The 24,510-nt window shown below is 41.1% G+C and overlaps 1 pseudogene across 3 annotated transcripts in view; it reads right to left on the bottom strand.

The window, feature by feature from the left end:
- LOC149145990 (pentatricopeptide repeat-containing protein ELI1, chloroplastic pseudogene) overlaps window positions 1-24,510 on the bottom strand; it is a 49,652-nt pseudogene that overhangs the window by 22,142 nt on the left and 3,000 nt on the right. The gene's annotated exons all lie outside the window — the stretch shown is intronic.

The raw sequence follows: 24,510 nt of genomic DNA, 5'->3' as shown, positions 1-24,510 counted from the left end.
TGAGCAGATGGATAACATGTTAGGGCAAATAAAAGATATTGTTCAGCCAAAAAATCCCAACTTGTATGATATTATTTATAATTTTGTGGGTGCACGGTAGGATAAACTTAATGTTCCACTACATGCCTTTATGCCAAAATAATACTCTCCATCTTGGTTAGGCAAACCTACACCTGGGGGTGGGGTTAGGACCAAACCCCATACAAATCCAGAGGTATAAAATGGGTATATGACAACATTAGACAAGCTAGTCCCTGACAGGGAGGAGTGTGCTAGATTGCGTGGAGAATTAGGCAAATACTTCACTCAAACTAGAGTGTTTGGTTCTTTGCATGCAATGGAAGATAGGGACAAAATGAATGTTGTCACATGGTGGGACATGTATGGTGGCAGGGGACCTTTGGCAAAATTGGCAATAAAAGTGCTTTCACAGGTTGTTAATACTTCTTCTACAGAGAGGTGTTGGAGCACCTATAGCTTCATCCATAATGTGAGAAGAAACAACCTCAATGAAAACCGGGCAGAAAGCTTGGTTTTTGTGCACTACAACTTGAGGTTGTTGACACATTATTGTGAGTGGGCTCATGCTGATACATCATATATGACTTGGGACAACAACCTAGAGGAAGATAATTTGGAGGATGGAGCTATACATTTAGAAGAATTGGAAGCAGAACTTTTGAAAGATGATGATGAAGCAGCGACAACAACAACAACAGCCATGCCACCCCCATCATCCAATAGCAGTGCTCGAGTTCCACAAGCTTTGTTGCTGCCACCTCCATCTACAGCCTCACGTGGAGGTCATGTGCCTTCTAGTTCTACTTCTAGTTTTGGACATGGTTGTCCAACTATGCAGGAGGAGACTCCCAATAGACCACAAGCTTCTTAGAAATTAGACATTTCTCATGGCAAGAGGCCCAAGCAGTGGATAATAGATTTACTTGTCTTTTCTAATTTCTAGTAATTTTTATAACTGTTGACTCGTTCATATTTATTATGGTATTTTTTGTAAACAATATGTGACAATTTAAGTTTGAACTCTGAAGTTGGCAATTATAACTCGTTGGTAATAAATTATGAACATGATGCTTCGTGAAAATTGAACGTTGAAACATTTCATTTCATGTTAGATATTCTTTGTTATAGTTTGGTTACTTGGTAATGGTAATGGTTACAAGTACAACTTAGTGATCAATGATGACAAATGTTTTATATTGAATTTTGAAAGCTTTAAACTTTAAGATTGATGAATCATGAGACTCGATATGTTGTATGTTACTAACTTGTCGACATGTGGTTGATGAAGATTATAACTTCTAGATGATTGATGTTAATCCATGTTTTTATGCTTTTTATATTTAATTCATCATTCTACATGATTTTGTTGACATATATGCATCAAAATATATAAAAATATATATTATATAAAAATCAATATTATCAAAACAGGACCAGTCATCAAACTGGTATACCCTCAGACCAGGAACCGGACCAAAAAACAGGTAAACCAAAAACAAATAAAATATTTAATTTTTAAAGAAAACCACATATATTCATGTGCATCCATCTTAATCCAAACCAATTATACACAAATAAGAAAAAAATTTCATTTATTGAGCATGTAAGGGTGCACATAACCAAAATAACACCGAGTGCAATCCATCTTTGAACCAAAAATACATCAAAAAACAAGACCTAGATGGCCTCTAGCATCCAAAAAAAATCATGCTACAACAAATACCTACATATCATCAAAATCTTTGCCTATATTGGGATCTTCATCATCAATATCACCCTCTAAGCATTAAAATAAGATAAAAAATGCTTAGCATGTCAATTCAAGATTTTGTTTGAGTGATGGGTACATTTTTAGTAGGATCATGATAGAGGAGTTCAACAATCAATGCCACTAACATCAAGGTACATAGAGGGATTGGTGCTCTTGATTAAATGTTAGTTCAATACCCTCATACATGATGAAATCCATTGGAAACATTGTAATCCCCCCAATCTTAAAATCCTGAAAATTTGTTAAGTTTGTTAGACTTTGAGTGAGATCTAAAATTCTAATTTCTCCATAGGAAATCCAATGAGGTTGGAACCACTCTCAAACATCCTAAGTCATTTCAAGGTAATATTTAAAATTTAAGTAAAAGGATCACTTTAATAAATTAACATTACCATGAATTGCATAGCAATATTAGGGCCATAGGCTTGAATATTAGGTACCTATTGTGGGCTAGTGCCTAGCTAAGACAAAATTTAAAAGAAAAAAAACAAAACAGGCCCCACTTGTTGCATTCTACACGGCTTTACCGTACCGAACCAGCCAAAAATGGTTCAAGTCACCGGTTCGAACAAGTTTTTGCTTCAAAACAATCGAACTGGTCTAAACCAACTGATCCAGTGTAGTCTCGATAACACTAATAAAAAATCGCTCCCCGCTCCCGCTCATAAGCAACCCTGGATCTGATAATTACTACCTAATGATCTTCAACCAATTTATCTCATGTCACTGATATCATTGAGCAATTATACATGGAAAATCTCAACAGTAAATGAAGCGGAAATAGTAAAGATCATAAAGAGATAGCCATGCACAAGAGAGAACAAATTTTACCCTCTGTAACCCAATTTTGGAAGAACACCCAACAACTTTTCTTTAGGAGAAATTATTCTTTAGCAAGGTTTACAAATAAATAATTTGTCTAGAAATTTGTGCCAATACCCAAGTCAAAATACCAGACAAATATGGTCAAACTCCAACAAGTCAAGGTTGGTCAAACTGCCCAAAATAATCAGAAGTCAACGCTAGTCAAACTACCCAAAATTTGTGGTCAAACCAGCCTGGTCAAACTCAGACCTGCAGTCAGCTCTATGGTCAAATTCGGCCTTGTGCCTCCTGCAGCCTAGTCAACTGAGGTCAAACTCAGCCCCTGCAATATGGTCAACTGCGGTCAAACTTGGGTTTTGCAGTTCGGTCAAATGCGATCAACCCCCCTTCCTTCAAATCGGTCAAAGTCAAGTCAATTTGACCTCCTTTTGTCACACGTGTTGCTGCTCTTAGAAGAGAGACGATGTGATGAATGAATGATCAAAGTGAAGTGTCACATCATGTATATATACAAGTCGAATGGGTTGAATTTTGACCAAGGGACACACCCTTTCATGGTGGGGCCGACTTGTCCTTTTTGAGCCTACATGATGCCCAAAAAATAAAATAAAAATATTTTAATTTTCACAATTCTTCTAGGCCAACTTAGGTGACCTCTTGGCATGTGGGAATACCTCCCAATGCTTCAAAAAAATCAACAATATTGTGCTCCACTCTAACCATCATGCTACAAATATCACCTCTATGTACCATGTTTTAAAATAACATTTGTGAATTGCAGATAAAAGAATTATGGAATTGTTGTCACCTAAGATATACACCTAGATGTGGGAAAAGTTTCCAACCCCACAAGGTATAATCTTTATGGCACAACACTTAGAACAGGGGTTGTCACCTATTCCCTACTCACTTCGTTTAAGCTCTCTCTTAGGCAAGCTATGGGGGGTAGTCCCTAAAGATGATTATTGAAAGGGAAACTTGTTGACAACAACAAGTCTAGGAGACTAAGGGCAAGGCAATTACCTCTCTAAGTAAGTTGACTTAAAATTGATTAGCAAGCAAGATTATTATTGGGTGATGTGGATATTACAGATAAATTCAATTAGGTCAATATGACACTTACAAGAGATAGATAAGATGATAGACTAGTGCCTTATAACAATGCTCAAATATGAATTATAACACTTGCAAAAGAGATAATGATACTTCAAGTTACCAAATAGGCAATGTTGCAAGAATGTTAGTATAAGAGATGGCACAATATTGAGAGATGAGCAACAATATAGATCTTGAAAGACGAATATAACTTGTACTTCAAAAAGATATAATAGTTGCAATGAACAAGCACAAGTAAATGAAATGCTTACAAGTAAAGATATGCTCACAATTCAATAATATGCCAACAGGGATAATGTTAGATAAATGAAATAAAAGACTAGACCAGGTGTGATGCAAAAGTCTTGGTTACTTTTAGTTATATGCATAGACTAAGGTAAAGGCCCTCCCTTCAATTGTCAAAACTTGTCTTAGAACAAGGTTGTAGAAAGAAGTGTTGGGGAAGGAGGCTAAGGCCTCATTAACGATACCTACCCTGGACTTCTAACGACCCAAGTGCCTCCGTTCCTACAAGGGAATCAGCCACAAGAGAACTGCAAGGTCACATGTTTTAACTGTGGTTTAAGGGTCAAGCTCCTTAAATTGAATAGCAGAGGAGGTTGTCCTAACTTTCTATTCAACCAAGCTTATGCTTGGAGGTAGATTTTAAGGATGCAATCCTAAATCTAAAATGCAAATTTCAATGCAATGCTTCAATGACATATAGTTATAACAAGATGTTTCAAAGGAAGAAATACCAATCTACTTATGATTAAGATTGCTTTGAGCACAAGATTATGATAAAACAATTATAAATGAAGCATTAAAGATTACTCAATGAAACAAAGTGAGTTAGAGGAATAACACAAGTGCTTTTGATTAGAAACTGCTCTTATATGAAATGAGTTATTGATTAGATTAAGATGTCACTTCACTTATGATGTACCCTTCAAGATGTTTAAAAGCAAGTAATGAGTTACAAGGCACAAGTAGTTATTTAAAAGATGAGAGATATAAGCAACTCCAAGAAGGTTGAACGGAGATGATGGAGATCTGTAACCCTCCGCGAACAGTGCCTGACACGGGCTAGGGTTTGACTGCAGCCCTCGAGCATATGCAGAACTTGCCCCTCCGTTGCGACAGCTCCATTTCTACCTTGTTTCCGTATCCCTCTAATGCTGTTTGCACCTGCCCCCGTTCCTCGGTCGCTGCTTTTGCGTATTATTCTCCCCGTGATTCCACCGTGCTCCTCACTGTTCTCCTATCTGCAGTCGGTTACAACAACAGCGACGGTTTGACATTCTCGGTGGCAGCTGGCGCGTAGCACTTGGAAAACAATTATGGAGATGGACTTGGTTGATTATTCTGAAGACCCGTTCGCGGATGTCTCCATCTAGACATCCCCCCCTCGAACACGGACGGCCTACTCCCCTTCAGTAGCGACCTGTTGGAAGTTATCGCTCCGTTGCCCTCGATCTCGGGGCCCTCATGTCCAGTTGTTACCCTACCAGAGGATCCCCCCACTTGGCCAGTTTTCGCCACCCCCTTCGTCGACCTCCCTACAGTTTATGGCTCATTGTATAGGTCCTGACCTCACCACAAGCTCCTCGAGTTATCCACCATTCCCTCCATCCGCCGAATCACACATCCCTACATCTACCCCTCTCGGCGAACCCTCGATATTCCCTCAGGTTACCCCTCTCTCGACACCGTTATCAACTCCCCTCTCCGGCAGCTTCACTGGCATCCCACCGATCTCGGAAGCTTACCCTTCTGGGCCTGGTCCAAACCCTTCAAACCCTCATCTGAACCCTCACCTCAGCGGCTCTCAGGAGGACTTCACCGACAAGGGCCACAGGCTGGGGAAAAAACAAAAGTGCGTCAAATCCAGGACACAAGACGTTGCAATTCGTTTGGGCGAAGATATCTAGTGGGGAGAAACCATGGATACCACCGACAGAGTATTGGTAGGTAGGGTTCGTGGGAGGAGCTACTCTGCGGCACAGCTTAAGCAATGGACAGCTGAAATCTGGGGACAACATTTGGCTGAACTACCCTTTGTACAAACCTTTGTCCGAGGATGGTTTGTGCTTCGCTTTGCCAGAGCCGAGCACACAAATTGGGTTCTATCTTCATTCTGGCACATTGAACAGGCCCTCGTGCTCCTGCGACGATGGAACCCTCTTTTCGACCCTGAGAGGGAGAAACTAGGTGCTGGACCACTATGGGTACGTCTACCAGGCCTGCCACTCCACTTCTGGTCTGAGGACATTTTCAGGCGCATTGGGAACACCCTGGGCACATTTCTGGAGTATGATAAATCATACCTCACTACAGGCATCATGGCATACGCAAGGATACTGGTCCATCTTGACACCAGGGAAGGGCTGCAGGAACATATCACATTGCTCTGGAGAAATTTCTCACGGACTCAAATCCTTGATTATGAGGGGGTCCCTTTTAGATGCAGGAGATGCCATAAGGTGGGACACTTATTCAGGGACTACCCCCTGAATGGAAAAGCAAGAGCAGCGGAAAAGGGGAAGACAATTCCAACCAAGGCTACAAAGGAACCTGAGAACCACCCCTCCTCTGAAGCAGTAGCGACAACACCAGCTAAGGAGACTCCGAAGAAGCGCAGCAAAGCACCATATCAGCCTCCCTCTCCTCCTCTGACAAGGGCAAGGGCGGCTGCGCTTTCTTCGGGTATGTCCACATCTAACCCCTGCTCTGTACATTTCTCTTCTTCATCTTGTATTGTAGTATCATCATCGGTTGATCATCAGTGCTCTGCATTCATGCCCTCGCCCCCCATTTCTTTGGCCTGCACTCTGCTTCCCCCCCCCCCCAGTTTTCTCTAGCACCCCCCCATCCTTTCCGGAGGCGCCCCCATCTACCAGATCCTCTGACTTTGATCAAGGGTCTCTATCCCACAGCTACCCGCTTCGATCCCTCTCTTGATCACAGCCTCCCGACTCTATTGGCATTGGATTAGTATCTCCCTCCATCCCCCCAAAGCCACCAAGAGGCCGACCATCCTCCCTATCCAAAGCCAAGATGCAGGCAGGGGAGGAGATTGCTTCGGGCCGACAACTTGCTATTGACCAGGTTCTTAGAGCACAAAACACCCTGGAGCCATCTCCCCCATGAAGTTGCTATCCTTTAATTGTAGAGGGTTAGCTAGCCTTGAGAAAAAACTAGCTTTCCGTAGACTTCTTAGGACTGATCAGGTTGATGTCATATTCCTTCAAGAAACCCTGGGTCTTGCAGAAGTCATATCTCACCTGCTAGAATCCATGCTACCTGGATGGTCATTTCAAGCCCTTGATGTCAATGGCCGCTCGAGAGGCATTGCAATGGGTTTCAACAATCGGACTATCAAACTATGTAGCATATGGGGAGGCATTGGACACATCGGGGTGGACATCTTCTCATCTGAACTTGGCTTCGACATTAGACTTATCAATGTATATGGGCCATGTCAAAATTGTGGGGTATTCTGGGAGCATTTACTGAACACCAACCTTCTACAAAAGGACAATATAATCCTTGGAGGAGACTTAAATTTCTCTATTGGATTCTCGGAGTCATGGGGACACCATGCCCAAATTGACCCCCTATCTACTTTCTTTGAGAACATCCTGGAGAATCACAGCCTTATAGATATTCCATCTACAAAAATACAACCTACCAGTGTTGCGGGGGAGCGCCCCCCCCCCCCTCGCTCCCGCTCCCGCTCCCGATCCGGGCGGGAGCGACTCGGGAGCGGGTCGGGAGCGCGCTCCCTAAAAAAAAATTCGCTCCCTGCCTTTTCGGGAGCGTTTTGCCTTTTTTGCATTTTTTTTTTTTGTAATAATGTTCGAAATGCAATTTTTTTTGAAAGAAACAAATAGTTTTTGAGTGGGGCAACTTAATGATCAAGTCTAGGCCCTAGTATTGATATGCTATTCATGGTAATGTTAAATTCTTAAAGTAAAAGTGACATTTTCTTTAATTTTCATTTTCATCCTTTTACTTAAATTTTTAACATTACCATGAAATGACTCAGGATGTTTGAGAGTGGTTTCGTCCTCATTGGATTTCATATGGAGAAAGTAGAATTTTAGATTTCATTCAAAATCCAGCAGACTTATCAGTTTTTCAGGATTTCAGGATTGGGGGATTGCAATGTTTCCATTGAATTTTGTCATGTATTAGGGTATGGAACTCATATTTAATCAAGAGTACCAATCCCTCTATGTACCTTGATGTTAGTGACATTGGTTGTCGAACTCCTCTATCATGACCCTTCTAAAAATGTACGCATCACTCAAACAAAATCTTGACTTGACATGCTATGCTTTTTCTATCTTATGTTAATGCTTAGAGGGTGATATTAATGACAAAGATCCCTATACAGATACAAAGGTAATGACAAAGATACCTCTGGATATTAATGCTTGGAGGGTGATATTAATGACAAAGATCCTGATTTTGCAACAAGACTAAAAAATTAGACATTTCTCGTGGTGGCAAGAGGCCCAAGCATAAGAAATAGATAATAGATTTACTTCTCTTTTCTAGTTTCTAGTAGCTTTTATAACTATTGACTCTTTCATATTTATTATGATATTTTTTTAAACAATATATGACAATTTAAGTTTGAAGTTGGCAATTATAACTCATTAGTAATGAATTATGAATATGATGCTTCATGGAAGTTGAAAGTTGTTTCATTTCATTTCATTTTATAACATTTCATTTCATGTTAGATATTATTTGTTGTAATGGTTACACTTAGCTTACAAGTACAACTTTGGTGATCAATGATGATAAATGTTATATATTGAATTTTAAAAGCTTGAAACTTTAAGATTGATGAATCATGAGACTCAATATGTTGTATGTTACTATGTTACTAACTTGCGGACGTGGTTGATGAAGATTATAACTTCTAGATGATTGTTGTTATATGGTTCAATCTATGTTTTTTTATGTTTTTTATGTCTATTTCATCATTCTACATGTTTTTGTTGACATATATGTATCAAAAATTAAAAAATATAAAAAATATATATATTTTTAAAAAATCGCTCCCCGATTCGCTCCCAAACCGGGAGCTTCTGAAAATGGTCGCTCCCGCTCCCGCTTCCGCTCCCGCTCCCCGCTCCCGCTCCCGCTCCCAAGTAACATTGCAACCTACTTTGAGGAACAGAAGAATTGGAGAGGACAGCCTCACTAGAAGGCTAGATCGCTTTCTCATCAAGGAGCGACTGCTGGGTATGGGCTATAACTACAGGCAGTGGGTTGGTTCAAGGGGTATATCAGATCATTTGCCGATATACCTTGAAATAAGAGGTGGACTGAACAAACCCAAAGCCCCTTTCAAGTTCAACTCTACATGGTTGAAAGATGCAGCCTATATTCGATTGGTAACTGATTACTGGAAGACCCACCCTCCTGCTGCTGGTGGGAATATAGCAGAAGGTTTTGCTCATAACCTAAAGGAGTTGAAGAGATTATCAAAAATCTGGGCACACAACAAGAGAGAACTGGATGATCAAACCCTAAGGGACACTGAAGCAGAGATTGTTGCCTTGGAAGATGAGCATGGGAGGGGTTTTACTACTACTGAACAGAAGGAGAAGCTCACTACCTTAATAGCTAAGAGAAGTAAAATTCTAAAGGACCGGGAAGAAACTTGGAGGCTGAGAAGTAGAGTGATATGGTTGCTTGAGGGAGATGATAACACAAAATTCTTTCACAAATATGCAAATGGTCAAAAAGCTATCAACTCCATTTGGCAACTGACAAATGAGCAGGGGATAAGAATGAATACCTTCCAGCAATTAGCCTCCCTGGCCACATCCCACTTCAAGCAGATCTACAAGGCACCTCCCAATGTCACTCTTGCTAAAGTCATCAGAGTGGCACAATTTTTTCCTCAGTTTGTGGACCAGGAGACCGCCTTGGATCTCAATAGGGAAGTCACAATGGGGGAACTTGAGGCTACCTTAAAATGGTTCAAGCGAGACAAAAGCCCAGGACCAGATGGCTGGTCGGTTGAGTTCTACACTGCTTTCTTCGACATCCTTGGAGAAGATCTTCTGAAGGTCATTGAAGACTGCCGAACCACTGGAAAGATGTATGAGGCATTCAATTCCACCTTCATTGCCCTTATCCCCAAATCAGACAACCTCGTCTCCTTTGATGACTTCTGCCCCATCTCCCTATGCAATTGTATCTACAAAATCATTGCCAAAATCATAGCCAATCGTCTCTGTCCCATACTATCCGCTCACATATCCTCTGAACAATTTGCCTTTCTCCAAGATCGATAGATACATGAAGCTGTGGGAATAGCACAAGAAGTGATGCACTCTATACAGTCGAAGAAGCTGAAAGGTATGATCCTCAAGGTAGACCTCTCAAAAGCCTTTGATCAGGCAAGTTGGTTATATATCAGAATGCTTCTAACACATCTAGGCTTTCCCTTTGAATTTATAAAATGGATCATGTGTTGTATAACAAATATATCTTTCAGTGTCCTTGTAAACGGATCGGCAACACCTTTCTTTCACTCAGAAAGAGGACTCAGGCAGGGTTGTCCTCTGTCTCCATTATTATTTCTTCTCATCATGGAAGGGCTCAGCCAACTTATTAAGGAAGAACATAGCAGGGGAAGATAAGGGTATCAGGATCACAGACAGATGTATACTGACTCATTTACTCTTCGTGGATGATGTGTTGATTTTTCTCAATGGTGGTATTGGGGATCTGACTAACTTACAGAACACCATAGCATTATTTCAAACTACTACAGGCATGGTCATCAACAATACTAAATCCACCATTACAACCACAGGATGCACCCCTCATGAGATACAGTATGCTCTCCATAGATTTCCATTCACTCTTCTGCAGATGGAGGATGGCCTTAGATACCTGGGGTACAGACTGAAACCCCATGGTTACAAGATAGCAGACTGGACATGGTTAATCTCCAAGCTAGAAAGAAGGCTCAACATCTGGTATCATAAGTACCTCTCCAGAGCAGGGAGACTAGTACTCATCAAAGTTGTTCTTGAAGCCACCCCTGTATATTGGATGTCATTGGCATGGATCCCCCATGGTATCCTCTCCAGAATACAAAACCTCTGTTGCAGATTCCTCTGGAAAGGCAATCAGTCAGGGAGAATCTTTGCCTGGGCCAAATGGGAATCGCTTGCTCTCCCAAAGAAATGGGGAGGATGGGGAATTAAAAGGCTGGAGGACTTTTCATCTGCACTGGTGGCCAAGCTAGGCTGGCAATTGATCACTACAAATAGCCTATGGACAAAGGTGGCTTATACAAAATACATATCCCCCCTAAATCTAATGGATTGGATCCGACAGCCAAACTGGAATAAAACAGGGATCTCAATCATCTGGAAAGTTGTTTTAAACTCCATGCCTATTATCCGTGGAGGGCTCACATGGAAAATTCAATCTAGCACATCAGTCCACATCGGATTAGACCCTTGGATAGGATGTGGTAACGCCCACAAATTGCCTCAAGATCTCATGCTACACCTTAATAATTCGAGTATCACTCATATCAGTCACATTGCAGACCTGGAGCACACCACCATATTTTATCAGGCTTGGAAATCTGCTCGTAGCCTGCACATCCCTCTGATCTGGCATCAACTTTGGGAGGACTATATAGCAGCACTGACAGAATCACACATCAGAATTGTGGAAGGGGACGATGAGATTATCTGGGCGCATGCTAAAAATGGGGTATACTCCCCTAAGGAGGGATATCTCTGCTTAGCTTCTGTTCATAAACCACAGGCTATTGAATCTTGGTGGAGAAACCTGTGGAAGTTAAAGGCGCCACCCAGATCTAGATTATTCATGTGGACAGTACTAAGAAATAAGGCTCCCACAGGAGACAACCTAATCAAACGAGCTCAACATGGACCCACTTGGTGCTGCATTTGCAAGAACAGCTCTGAATCAATAGATCATCTCTTTCTTACCTGCCCGGTCATAAAGGACCTCTGGAACTCTATCCTTTCGACAATCATTCCCCATTGCACATGGCAGGGCTTGACAGTAATGGAAGCTTGGACCACATGGTGGACCTCCGCGACCCCGACCAAGGCTAGAAATCTCCCTCTCCTCATTTGCTGGGTGATCTGGATTGCCCGTAACCGATGCATTTTTCAGGACATCATACCTCATTGGCCCTCAATCACTGCCCGTCTTCTGGCAGACTATGACTCCATTCCTGAAGATGATGATAACCCCCCCCCCAAGGCACATTGTACCTGAAGACATCAACCGAGAACATCCCTGGGCTTTTTTTGATGGCTCAGCACAGGACACTGGGTGTGGGGGCGGAGCAATTCTATACCTATCTGATTCCCACCACTACAAAATCCAAATGGGCTTGGGAAGGGGCACCAACAACTTTGCAGAGCTGATCACTCTTAAATATCTCATTCAATTTGCTTTGGAAAAACATTGCAGGAATATTCAAATATTTGGGGACTCAAAAATTGTCTGCAACTGGATTAACAAAACATCAAATTGTTCTGCTTACTCTCTGAGACCTATACTGGACGAGGCACACAGACTCATTACACATTTTGATCTCTTTGTTTGTCGTCATATCTACAGGGAACGCAACCAATCTGCCGACCAATTATCCAAGGAAGCTGCGATCCGGCCTCGTGGCACATGGCTGATACAGGAGCAGAGGGACGGTGCCCATTATCAGTATTACCACCGTCCATACATGGACTATATAGATTAACTGGCTCAGCAGGAGCCTGTTTTTTTTTCACATGTTTATAGTATTATGTTTTTAAATTATCAGATGTATATAAATGACAGACATATTTACTCCCTGTGTGGAGATTTTTGATTATCTTTATTATGAACAATACTGAAGACAGAGCCTCCCTGCGTGGAGTGCACTGAGCTATTTTGATACACTCTTACTTGATAGGCACTCAGCCTTACATACAGCATATGCGAAACGCATCTACAATATGTAATTTTCCTACACTAATGAAAATTACAATTTTTCCAAGGGGAAAAAAAGCAACTCCAATAGAAATGAACTTAGATCTATTAGCCAAATAAATGTTATTTAATATAAACAAAAGCTATTTAGATCAATAAATGATAATCAAATGCAGTGCTTAATGCAATGCAAATTAGATTAACAATGAAACTAAATCTAAAAGGTTAGTGAACTACTCTAACTATTGCAAGAAAGAAAAATGGTTAGTGCAAAACAAGAGAGGCTCCTCCAAGAGAGGAGATAGGGATACCAAGGGGGTCCCCTCAAAAAAAAAAAAATTAATTAAAGTTACAAAGATAAACCCTTTATACAAATGTGAGGGTTTTAAACTTCTCAAAGCGGATTACAAATGAAATTCTAAAGTCCCTCCCCAAGATAGAAATGAGAGAAAATTCATATACTAATTTTACAAAATTTGAAATGAGGGAATTTCTCCCAAAGGGAAATGACCATCCCAAAATGAAATCCGCTAAAAAAATTGGCATCCAGGCTAGGGTTTAAGGATGAACTATGCAGTTAGGAAAAATTAAATATTGAATTCCAAGCTTCATCAACCAAAATATTTCACAAAGATTTTTCGCCTACATATTCAAGAAACTCTCGCTCTTGAAATTACTTGCGGCTAAGGAGAATATGCCCAAATTTGAAGATGGCTTCCACAAATCAAAGCTTCAAATTATTAGGCCCTCTTCACAAAATGTCCTTTGTTCAAGCTGCAAGACGTGAATTTTCTTTTTGTATGGGCTCAAAATATGAAGACGGCTCCTTCAGAAATTGATCCTGCAAAAATTTCACTTTCCTTGCAAGGGTTTTATTCAAACAGATGGACGTCCAATGAGATTCGTACCAGGAGCAAGAAAAATCCTTTCTAGGCTTGCGGCTTATGGAGAATTAGCCTTCAAAATTTGTCTCGCTCACAAAAATTAAATCTGAATATTTCCAACACAATGTATGTGTAAGAGCTTTCAAGTGTGATTTCTCCTCAAAATGATAAAACCATCACAAGAAGGCTTAAAAAACCAAGCTGTAATGAAGAGAGGGATAAACCCTCACGTTGATGACAAATGTGGCCTCAAGAAATTAATTTAATTTTTTTTAAGGGTGATATCAATTTTTCTCCATAAATTCGCTTCGAGAGATACAATGCAGCTGTAATCGGTGGAGGAGAGCTAGGGTTTGCAGAAGAAATTAAGCGTTGGGCACCATGGAGGGGCGTAAGGGGGGGAGTTCCACTCCCTCCTACAGTCAGGCAGTCTCCAGTCGCGGCAAGAAATCGCTGGAGGCTGAAACAGGTATTTTAGGAGGAGGAAAACAGGACAACAGAGACACACAGGAGCAGGAGAATAGGCGGGAAGACGTCAAAAGAGAGAAAAGAATAGAGGAAGAAAATCAGAATGCAGACACCAGAAAACAAAATGGACCGTGTAAGCCTAGGACAACTATCACACCCAGAGTGGTGTTGAGTGATCCAGCGCTACAGGCGCATAGGGAACATGGCGACTTACGCAGTCATTTGTAAATTCATGGGGTTATGGCCAACGGAGAAGGCTTTACAGGCATGGATAAAGAATCACTGGAAACCTAAAGGGGATATAGACCTACACCTTGGGTCAAAGGGTTTCTTCACTGTAGTATTCACTAACATTGAGGATAAAGACAGGGTGTTTGAAGGAGGGCCCTACTTCTATGCTGCTGCAGGCCTCTATATGCGGCCTTGGGTGATGAATTTTGTCCCGGAGCGAGAGACATTCACTTCGGTCCCGGTTTGGGTAAGACTCTACTCCTTACCACTAGATTATTGGCAGCCAGAATCATTAACAGCAATAGGAAATAAACTAGGGCATTTTGTAAAAATATCTGAGGCCACTAGGCGGGGAAAGTACACATCCTTTGCCCGTATATGCGTGGAGATGGATCTCTCTAGAGCTCTACTGGATGAAGTGATTCTGGAAGTTTTTGATGAAGAATGGGTACAAGCGGTGGACTATGAGCATGTTCCTTTCAGATGCCGCAAATGCCATGAACATGGGCATCTATTCAGGGATTGCCCTCTAAACAAAATAGAGAGCAGAACTAAAGCTACCTCAGGGAAAGAAACTGATAGCTTTCACAAAGTGGGAAATAAAGGTAAAGGAGGGAGAAAGTTTCAAAAAAAAAATCAACGAGGAAAAGCAGACAAGCCAAAATAGGTACAAGGTACTAGAAGAAGAAGAGGAGCTAGATAAGGCAAATCAGACTCTGGAGGACAGCCCAGGGGAGAAGGAAAAGGAAGAAAATATGGAGGACACACATGACAACAACCAACAAAAGGAGGATCTGCTGAGTACCATGGAACTTGATAAGGACCAAGAGATGACCCCAAGTGAGGTGGAAACGGAGGATCATGAACTGCAGGATATTCTCGATAGGGAGCATCTAGATCTGGAAAAATTCCTGGAGCAGGGAACCACAAAAGGAATGGATTCACTACCACAAGAGGAGTTCAATAGAGTGCAGCAGTTGTTTCTGTGGAGAACTCAGGCAAAAGGGTCGAGAGTCAAAAGAAACCTCGATAGTCAGGACAACGAAGGGGTGAAAACTATGAAGACAACATCGAGACTTGCTCCTAGGAACCCAGGCAGGAAAAGGGGTAGGAAAAAACAGAACGAGCTGCTAATAGAATGTGGAAAACTGATGATAGATTCAGGTAAGATGAAAGACCTAACTAGTTACTCTTTTACAAATCTTTCTTAATGAAGCTCACAACATGGAATATTAGGGGTCTAGGGAGTAAAAGGAAACAAAGGAATCTTAGCAATAGAATAAAAGAAGAAAAACCAGATATGATTTTCATCCAGGAAACTAAATGTTCAGTCGAAAAAATAAGAGAAATACACAGCAAATGGCTAACTAGATATGAATTTCTAGAAGTCAAAGCAGACAAAACAGCAGGAGGTATTCTCACACTTTGGAACCCCCAGAAACTAGGTATCTTGGATGCTGAAGCATCTAGGAACTACTTATCAGTGGTTATTCAACCTTTGGGGGACAGGGAAGTTTATTTAATCACAAATGTTTATGGTCCACAGAAGCCTGAGGACAAACTCAGACTGCTTACTTCACTGGAGGATCTAAGAGACAGACATTCAGGAATACCATGGATTTTGGGAGGGGACTTTAACATGATCAGATCCTTGTCGGAAAAAAAAGGTGGAACTAGATCACTAGGCAGAGACTCCATAGCTTTTCAGAATTTTATAAACAATATGAAGTTAGTAGACACAAAGACAAGTAATGGCCTCTTTACCTGGAATAATAAAAGGGGAGGAGAGTCTCAAGTAGCCTCAAAGCTAGACAGATTCATTATCTCAGAGGACCTTATACTCACAGGCCTTGACATGTCAGCGATGATACTCCCTTTTGGTGGCTCGGACCATTGGCCTGTTCAACTTGAGGCGTCCTGTATAGGAACTCCAAGAAACAGACCTTTTAGGTTTGAAAATATCTGGCTCACCCATCCAAACTTTATCAGCAATATTGAAAAATGGTGGAAAGAGGATATGCAGATTCAGGGTACGAGAATGTTTCTCTTGCATAAAAGATTGAAACATATCAAAATCAGGCTCAAAGATTGGAATAAGAATGAGTTTGGCAACATTTTTGAAGCCAAAAAAGTTGTTGAAAGGAAGATACATGAAATTAATCAGACCCTTATCACCGATGGCTTCAACGAGGGAAGAAACGAACAAGCTAACAATCATCAACAGGAATGGGAAGAATTATGCAAACAAGAGGAAATATTCTGGAGACAGAAATCAAGAGTACAATGGCTAAAAGAAGGAGATAGGAACACAAGGTTTTTCCACAAATCTACCATGGATCACAGGTCTCACAACAGGATCTCAATAATCAAGGATTCTCGAGGAAACCAACTCAACACCCACAAAGATATAGAAGCTATGCTGGTTCAACATTTCCAAGGCATAGCAGAGGAACCTCTCTTAGACAGATCACAATACATCAATGACTTCACAAAGCACATTCCTAAGCTTGTGACAAGAGAAGATAATTATAATCTAAATAGGCCTGTGAATGAAGAGGAGGTCAGCGAAGTCATCAAAGATATGCAAAATGGGAAGGTGCCAAGCCCAAATGGTTTTAATGTCGACTTCTTTAAAGCATGTTGGGGTATTGTCAAGCAGGATATCCTTGATGTGGTGGAGGACTCCAGGAAAAATAGAACTGTTTTGAAGGCGCTCAATACATCTTTCATTTCCTTAATTCCAAAACAGGATAATGCTATGACACCAGACAGATTCAGACCTATAGCTTTATGCAATGTGGTGTATAAAATAATTTCCAAAATAATTGCCAACAGGCTCAAACCCCTTCTACCAACTCTGGTTTCTGTGGAGCAAACTGGTTATGTGGAAGGCAGACAAATTCTCAACAATATCATTCAAGCTCATGAGGTGGTTCACTCTCTTATAAGCAATAGGCAGGCAGGAATGATTATGCAACTTGACCTAGAAAAGGCATATGATAAGTTAAATTGGGCCTACATAAGGAAAGTTCTTCTAGCTTATGGATTTGACCATAACTGGGTGAGATGGGTAATGGCCCTTGTAACTACCTCTAGTTTTTCTATCCTGGTAAATGGTTCTCCATCAAAGCCCTTTAATCCTTCGAGAGGTCTCAGACAAGGAGATCCTCTCTCCCCCTTCCTCTTTATTCTCATGATGGAAGGACTAGGCCTAGCTATCAAGTCTGCCAAAGAAGGTAAGATCCAGGGTCTCAAACTAACCGGGAACGGAAATGCTTTGACCCATCAACAATTTGTGGATGACACTATGCTACAGGGCATACCTACGGTCAAGGAAGCTCTAGCCTACAAACAAATCCTGAAAGACTTTGCAATGGCTGCGGGCACAAAGGTAAGCCTCTCCAAATCAAAGATTTTCTTTTTTAACACTAACATTGCTATTCAGAGAAATATTTCCAGAATTCTAGGCTTTCAAAGAGATATGCTACCATCCAAATATTTGGGAGTACCGCTAACAGACAAACCTCTGAGCAAGACAATCTGGGAGCCTGTGATTAATAAGCTACAGGACAAGACACGGAAATGGACAAGTAGGTCTTTGAACTTAGCAGGTAGGCTTGTGCTTACAAAAGCTGTCCTACAATATGTTCCCATCTTCATGTTCTCAGCCCTTCCAGCTCCAAAAGGAGTCATGCAACTATGCAAAAATATCCAAAGAGATTTTCTTTGGGGTAAAGGGGAAGAAAAAAAAAAGTGGGCCTTGGTAGCCTAGGAAAAGATCTGTAAACCTAAAACACATGGAGGTTTGGGACTGGATGATCCCGAGGTGCTAAACAAAGTTTTGGGGCAAAACTATGGTGGAGATGGCTAAAAGATTCAGCTGCCCCTTGGGCACAAATTTGGAAACAGAAATATGCAAACAATTGGCAAGACAGGGATCACATTAGAATGTCTGGAATCATCAAAGGCTCCCACATCTGGAACAAAGCTTGGGAGAACAGAGCCATTGTTCAGAAAAACAGTTTCTGGGAAATTAGAGATGGAAACCTTGCATGGTTTTGGGAGGATAAGTGGCAACAGGAACCTAAATTGTTGAGAGAAGACTTTGCAAATCTCAAGAATGATACTGACATCAAAGGGTTACTCAGAGTAAATGAATTTTGGGATCAGGCAAATAACGGAGGAAAATGGAGGATATGGAAGGAACTGGATTATAGGGATAATGCCCCCTTGAAGGCACAAGCTGAAGCTCTAACAACCATCTTGGAACAAAGGAAGATCCTGATATCAGCTGATTCAAACCAGCTGAGATGGGGCAATAACAATGAAGGCACCTTTAACCTTAAAGAGGCAAAACGCATCGCCCTTGGGCTTAACTCGACAAACCCGGATTGGGTTTGGAAGAATCTATGGCAGCACCAAGGATGGATGAAAATTAAACTGTTCATGTGGTTAGTGCAGCTTAAGAAAATTCTTACCTGGGAAAACCTCCGAAAAAGAGGGGTTTCTGGCCCATCCAAATCCCAGCTATGTGAATCACAAGAAGAAACCATGAATCACCTTCTCAACCTCTGTACATTTACTTCCACATTGTGGAATGGGATTGCTTCAATTTTCAGACAAACAGATAGGGACATGGGCAGCATCACCAGCACCCTAAAGAATTGGAGGAAAAACTTCTCTGATTATGAAACAGTCAACAAAGCTTGGGCTTTAGCTCCAAGCTTCCTAATCTGGGATGTCTGGAAAGAATGCAACAACAGAATTTTCAAAAATAAAAAGGGTTCTTCCCAGAGCATCATGGAACAAATTTTAAGACAGCTCAAGGAGACGGTAGGAACTCTTATGCAAAAACCACCTGAGAATCACCCTTCAGATGCTGATGTGCAGATACTACTACAGTTGGGTATGCAGGGGCTTATTCCTCAAGGCAATAACAAAAATACAAATCAAATTGTTGCTGATAAAGACTTCTGGCACCCTCCCCCTCAGGGATTTATGAAATGCAACATAGATGGGGCCTCAAAAGGAAACCCGGGCATGGCTGGCTATGGGGGAGTGATAAGGGATGAAAAGGGTTGCATACAATTCATTTTTCATTGTAATTTGGGGAAAGCCACAAACAATATGGCGGAGCTCATGGCCCTTGAGCAATGCTTAGAAATCCTGAGGGACAAAAATCTTCATAACATCATAATTGAAGCAGACTCTAAGTTGATTATCAATTCGGTCAAGAAAATCTGCTATGGCTCGGCTCTGGAAAAAGTTTCGAGACATTGGAGGCTTCTTCAGGTTTATCAAAGGATCCAATCCCACCTTCAGAACATGAGAACCCTAAGTTTCACGCATGTGCGACGGTCAGCCAACAAATTGGCGGACATTTTAGCTAATGAAGGAGCTCTCTGTGTTAAAAGCAGCAATAAATATAGATGGAAAGAGGTCCCCCAAGGAAGATTGAGGGATAAGTGTCTCAGACAGGCGGATGTGGAACGAGAGCTATATCAGAATAGGGGATTCTAGTAAATTGCAGAGTTCTGGGATTAGTTGATGTACAGTCTTCATGAAGCAGCAATCCAGGGATATTTATGAATAGAATATCCGAAATATCAGCCCAGAACGGGAGCTGGGTTTGCGAGCGTGCAGTAAGGAAAAATTGCGGCATTCTGATCAAAGCTGCGTGGCAATGGCACAAATGTGTCTCTCAGCCGAATGGTTGGCAGTGGGTGCAACGAATCCGCGGTAATTTGAGTTATGCTACAGTTAAGGCGGTTTTCGGGTTTTCGGGCATCCTCAAAACCCGAAGTGGTTTTCTAGAAATTAACCCGATGCCACTAAACGTTCAACACGTGGCTCAAGGAGGAGAGAGAATACCGCCTTCATCGAGCAGGTATTCCTCCTGCTTCTTTTCAACCCGATATTCCTCACAGCCGTTGGATCAAGTAGTTGCAGATCAACGGCCTAGGTTCAATGTGCATGTTGGTGGGTCCGGGGTATCTTCCTGGCTTCCCTAGCGGACCTGAAATCTTTATACTATGGTCTCTATTTCCTCTTTGGGTCTGCTTTTAGTTTTTTCAGGTTCACGTGTTTTCGTGCCGTTTTGATCCTCGACCATTAGATCTTGGATGACGGTTCGAGCAGTTTTTTGGGCCCTAGGTCCGGTTCTCAAGCCGTTGGCTCTTTTCCCAAAGCTCAAAGTGATAGCTAAATTCTTTGGCCCTCTTCTCCTTTGGGTTCGATGTATTTTATGTAATATATTTTATACATTTAAGTGAATAGAAGGACCAACTCTTGCTTCAGCAAAAAAAAATGCTTCTCCATAAATTCGATGGATTTCTCTTCAAAATTTTAATGTGTTTATGCTCAAGAAAATCCCACTGAAGAGCTATATGTCTAGCCTCCAATATGCAGAGAAAGGAAAGGCCTTTCAAGCCTGCAATTAGGGGAAAGAGGCCAGTAAAAACCAATGCGGCTCCTGCAAGAAAAATCAATCCACCAAAACTCCCAAAAAATTGATAAAAACCCCAATGAAATCTAAAGAAAAAGGCTAGAAACCCTAGCGCAGTCAATGGAGTGTTTCAATAAATTTTGTAGGGGGGTTTTGAACCTTCAAAAATTGATTTTGCCCCTTATCTCCAAATTGATCCATCTACCCCAGATGCGGGTGATAGTGCAAATGGGACGGGAGTTTTACGCTGCCCACATGCCAGCCATGTGCCATCACGGGGCAGACATTTGGGCTCAAGCATGTATCTGTATGAGTGGAAGCAGGTATAAGGTCATTCAACAGAGGAGAGTTAATGCCCTGCACGGCTATTCGGCTCGCTTGGAGGTTGCAGTTATGGCGGACGGGTTCCGAGGTGAGGTCGTTGTGATTAAAAACTATGTCACTGCGCCGGGTCAGGGTATGTTTCTGGTTTTTCCTTCAGGAAGGTTTATGCAACCTCAGGTGCTCTGCGCAGCTCCAAGCAACTGCCTCTCCGTCTGGGTCATTACGCTGTCTGTCTGGGTCATTCCGCTGTCTGTCTGCATTTCTCCCGGGAAGGATTTGTATCACACTCTGGAGCTGCGTCTCATCCCTTCGGTCCCTGCAAGTATGGTAAGGCCCCGACAGCGCATGCTCAGCCGTCGAGGCACCTCCAGGGGAGGAACTTCGCACAATCTTGTTGATGATACTTCTACCCACTGCTGTCATTGCCATGGCATTCGCTCCACTGGAGCTAACCCCCTTCAATCTAGTCAGTTCATGGATGTTGGTGCTCCGAACTCTGCTTCCTTGCCCGCCTTCGGCTCTGCCATTTTTAACTTCAGCAGTTCTTTGAACAACCCCCGGATCAGTGCCCATGTATCGGTTCTGTTCATTGAAGCTTCCCAGGAAGACAATGACTCTCTGGACAATCGTGGGAAGATGCATGCTGATAGCCCGGAGAAAGAAGCAAAGGATCCTGCTGCAGACCTGGAGAATGTCTCGAAAAGCCTTCTGGATCAGAAGGCGAGGACCAGCAAAACAGAAGACATCCATATGGACACTGCCCCCACTGCTGCGGAGGAGGAGGATTACGGGTGGTGCCGGGTAGTGGAGGAGAAACTGGAAGAATAGAGATGCCCTCGCTCAAGGTCTAAGTGGCTCTTCTGTCTGGTCTTTTGGCTTCTATCGTTGTTTGTCTTTGCTTAGTTTCATTATGTATGCATTTTGTTTGTGTTCGCAATGGGGTTCAAGCAACTTTGTTGATGGTCTGGGTTGTGTCAGTCTCCCCTGCGCGGGATCAATCGGATTTTCTGTTGGGGCCCCTGCGAGGGCTGGCTCTTTTTGAATGGTCTAGTCCTTTGGACCTTGCAGTCTCAGTTGTTCCAGGTTGACACCTCAGGTGCCTGGTTGTTTTTGTTTTGATCTGATGTAAATTTTTGGCTTCTGTATATAATATATTAGTATAGTTTTACCGAGAAAAAAAAAATTGATCCATCTATAGAACAATTTTTAGACCGAGATTTAAAACCAAACCCTCACCCTCTCCTCTAATCTGCAAGAAAACAATAAGAGAGAACCCAAAATATATACAAGGTGAAGAAAATTATGTTTGCAAGGGTTAGATCTATACAAGGTTTAGCAAATATTTACAAAATATTCACAATATATACAAATCTATGAGAATACAAGCTCTATATTAGTTGATCTATTCACTAAAGCACAATAATTTAGAGAAATAGCTAAGATAAATAATTTTCCTCCAGCTAAGGTCAAGAAACCTTGCAACAAATTCGTTAGATAAATCTTTCAAACGAAATAGAGCGGATTCTCCCACTTCATTTGGTTAACTTAACCGATAGCGTCCCCTCATGCTTGAGATTTGATTCAATAAAAAAGTTTCTACATAACTCACAAAATTTTGTTAGATCCAGATGAGATAGGAAAAACACAATGGAAGGAAGTTCTAGTAACTTAACCAAAACCTACTAGTCACGTCCAATCCTAAAATATTTTTCCAAATCCAATTACCAGTGCAAGATAGCTATACACTAATAATTCTACGTAAGCAAATGGAAATAACAAATATAATCACCAGTAGAAAATTAAGCTCAATGAATCAGTTTTACCATATCCATGGAAGAAGAGCCACAATATTTCACCCCAAAGACTTGCGTTTTATTATTCCAAAATATAGAGCTTCTAGAGCCAAAAGCCAAAGTACAACATCAAAAGATTGATAGATATTACAATGAGGAGCATAAGCTTCCTTAAATAGAAAAAATGAGAGATCTAGATCTCTCTCCAAGTGAAAACAACTAGTTGCACAAAGTTGACTTGATCCCAGAAAGAAATGATCATTTGAATGCTTGATCCATGCCAAAATAATCTCGCCCCTTGATCTAGAAGAAAAAATTTGAATTTCTTGATGATGGCTTTGATTCCGGTCCAAAAAAATATTTCTTTCGAATTTTTCTCATCAAAAATCCCCCATTCACTTAACCAACTTGGTCCACAAATTCGATTTTTCTCAAAAAAATCGATTTTTCTTGGGAATAAATGCCTATTGGACCAAATCGAATTTTTTTATGGGAGATTCCTTGAGCTTTTTCCTTTCCTTCCTCGGGAAAGTGCACAACCGTTTTTTATATTTTTCACTTGGAGAGAATTTTATTTTTCTCTCATTTTTATTTTTTGACCAATTTCCAGCTAATTATTTTGCCATTTTTTGCCGAAAAATAAAAATAATGACTCTAGAAGAGTTTAAACACATTTTCCACCCTCAAAGTGTGTCTAAATAGAAATTTTAGGTGATGAGGTCTAATTATGATTACTCATACCACCTATAACTTCTATAGACAACACATTTTACATCTTTTACATCAAATATTACATAAAAAAACTCGTTTAGAAAGGGAAATTTGACAATTAAAAACCGACCCCTAGACACAACCAAATTTTGCGTGACTCAAGACATGATCTAGTATGATAATTTACATCAACTCTATACACTAGGACTCACTTAAGACTTCGCCATCGAACCACAACTCTAGCTTTGGGGTATGTTTGGGAGAAAAACTCAACCAATTATCTATAGTTAAAAAACACAAATAATTAGCTGAGGAAAAAAGAATTCCCTAGAGTGAAACTCTTTAGCAAAAAATCTTACATAATGGCTTCATAAACATACTAGAATTATTTTTACATAATGGCCCACAGGGCTGCAGAATTTGGATTACACTATTCTCATAATTTGTTGAATGATGATAAAGAACTTGGGATGTTTGACTGCTCTAACCATGAAAAATGTCTGAAAATATGTACTCTGGTACAAGGTAGTTGACACTGAATGGTCAACAGGAACTATTTTGTGCTAAAGCGTAAAGAAGGGTTTACTTATTGAAATTTTGCCTGCTCAATATTTGTACCTTAGATAAGATAATTCTTTTAATGTCCAACAAATGACCAGAATAGTAGGTCAATGGGACTCAGAAGTTCAACTAGTGGCAAATACATAGCAGGAGTACAAAAGCAGTTCCTATCACTAACTAACAAAAAGCAAAAAAGAACTAAGAGCTAGGCAATGGCAATAAAACAAAATAAAAATAGAGATACAAAATCCCCATTGAAAATAAAAAGCAGGCATGAAGACGAGTTAGAGAACTTTCACCATTGGAAAAATTTCACCCTTAAAATTTACCCCATCTATTTAATTCTATTAACCATTGACAATTCATCTACTTTGCAACAGAAGACCT

Source organism: Pinus tabuliformis, chromosome X (genome assembly GCF_031772625.1).
Source record: "Pinus tabuliformis cultivar Carrire ecotype Pingquan chromosome X, CPIR1, whole genome shotgun sequence".
Classification (NCBI taxonomy): Eukaryota; Viridiplantae; Streptophyta; class Pinopsida; order Pinales; family Pinaceae; genus Pinus; species Pinus tabuliformis.
This window is presented reverse-complemented; position numbering and strand designations above follow the sequence as displayed.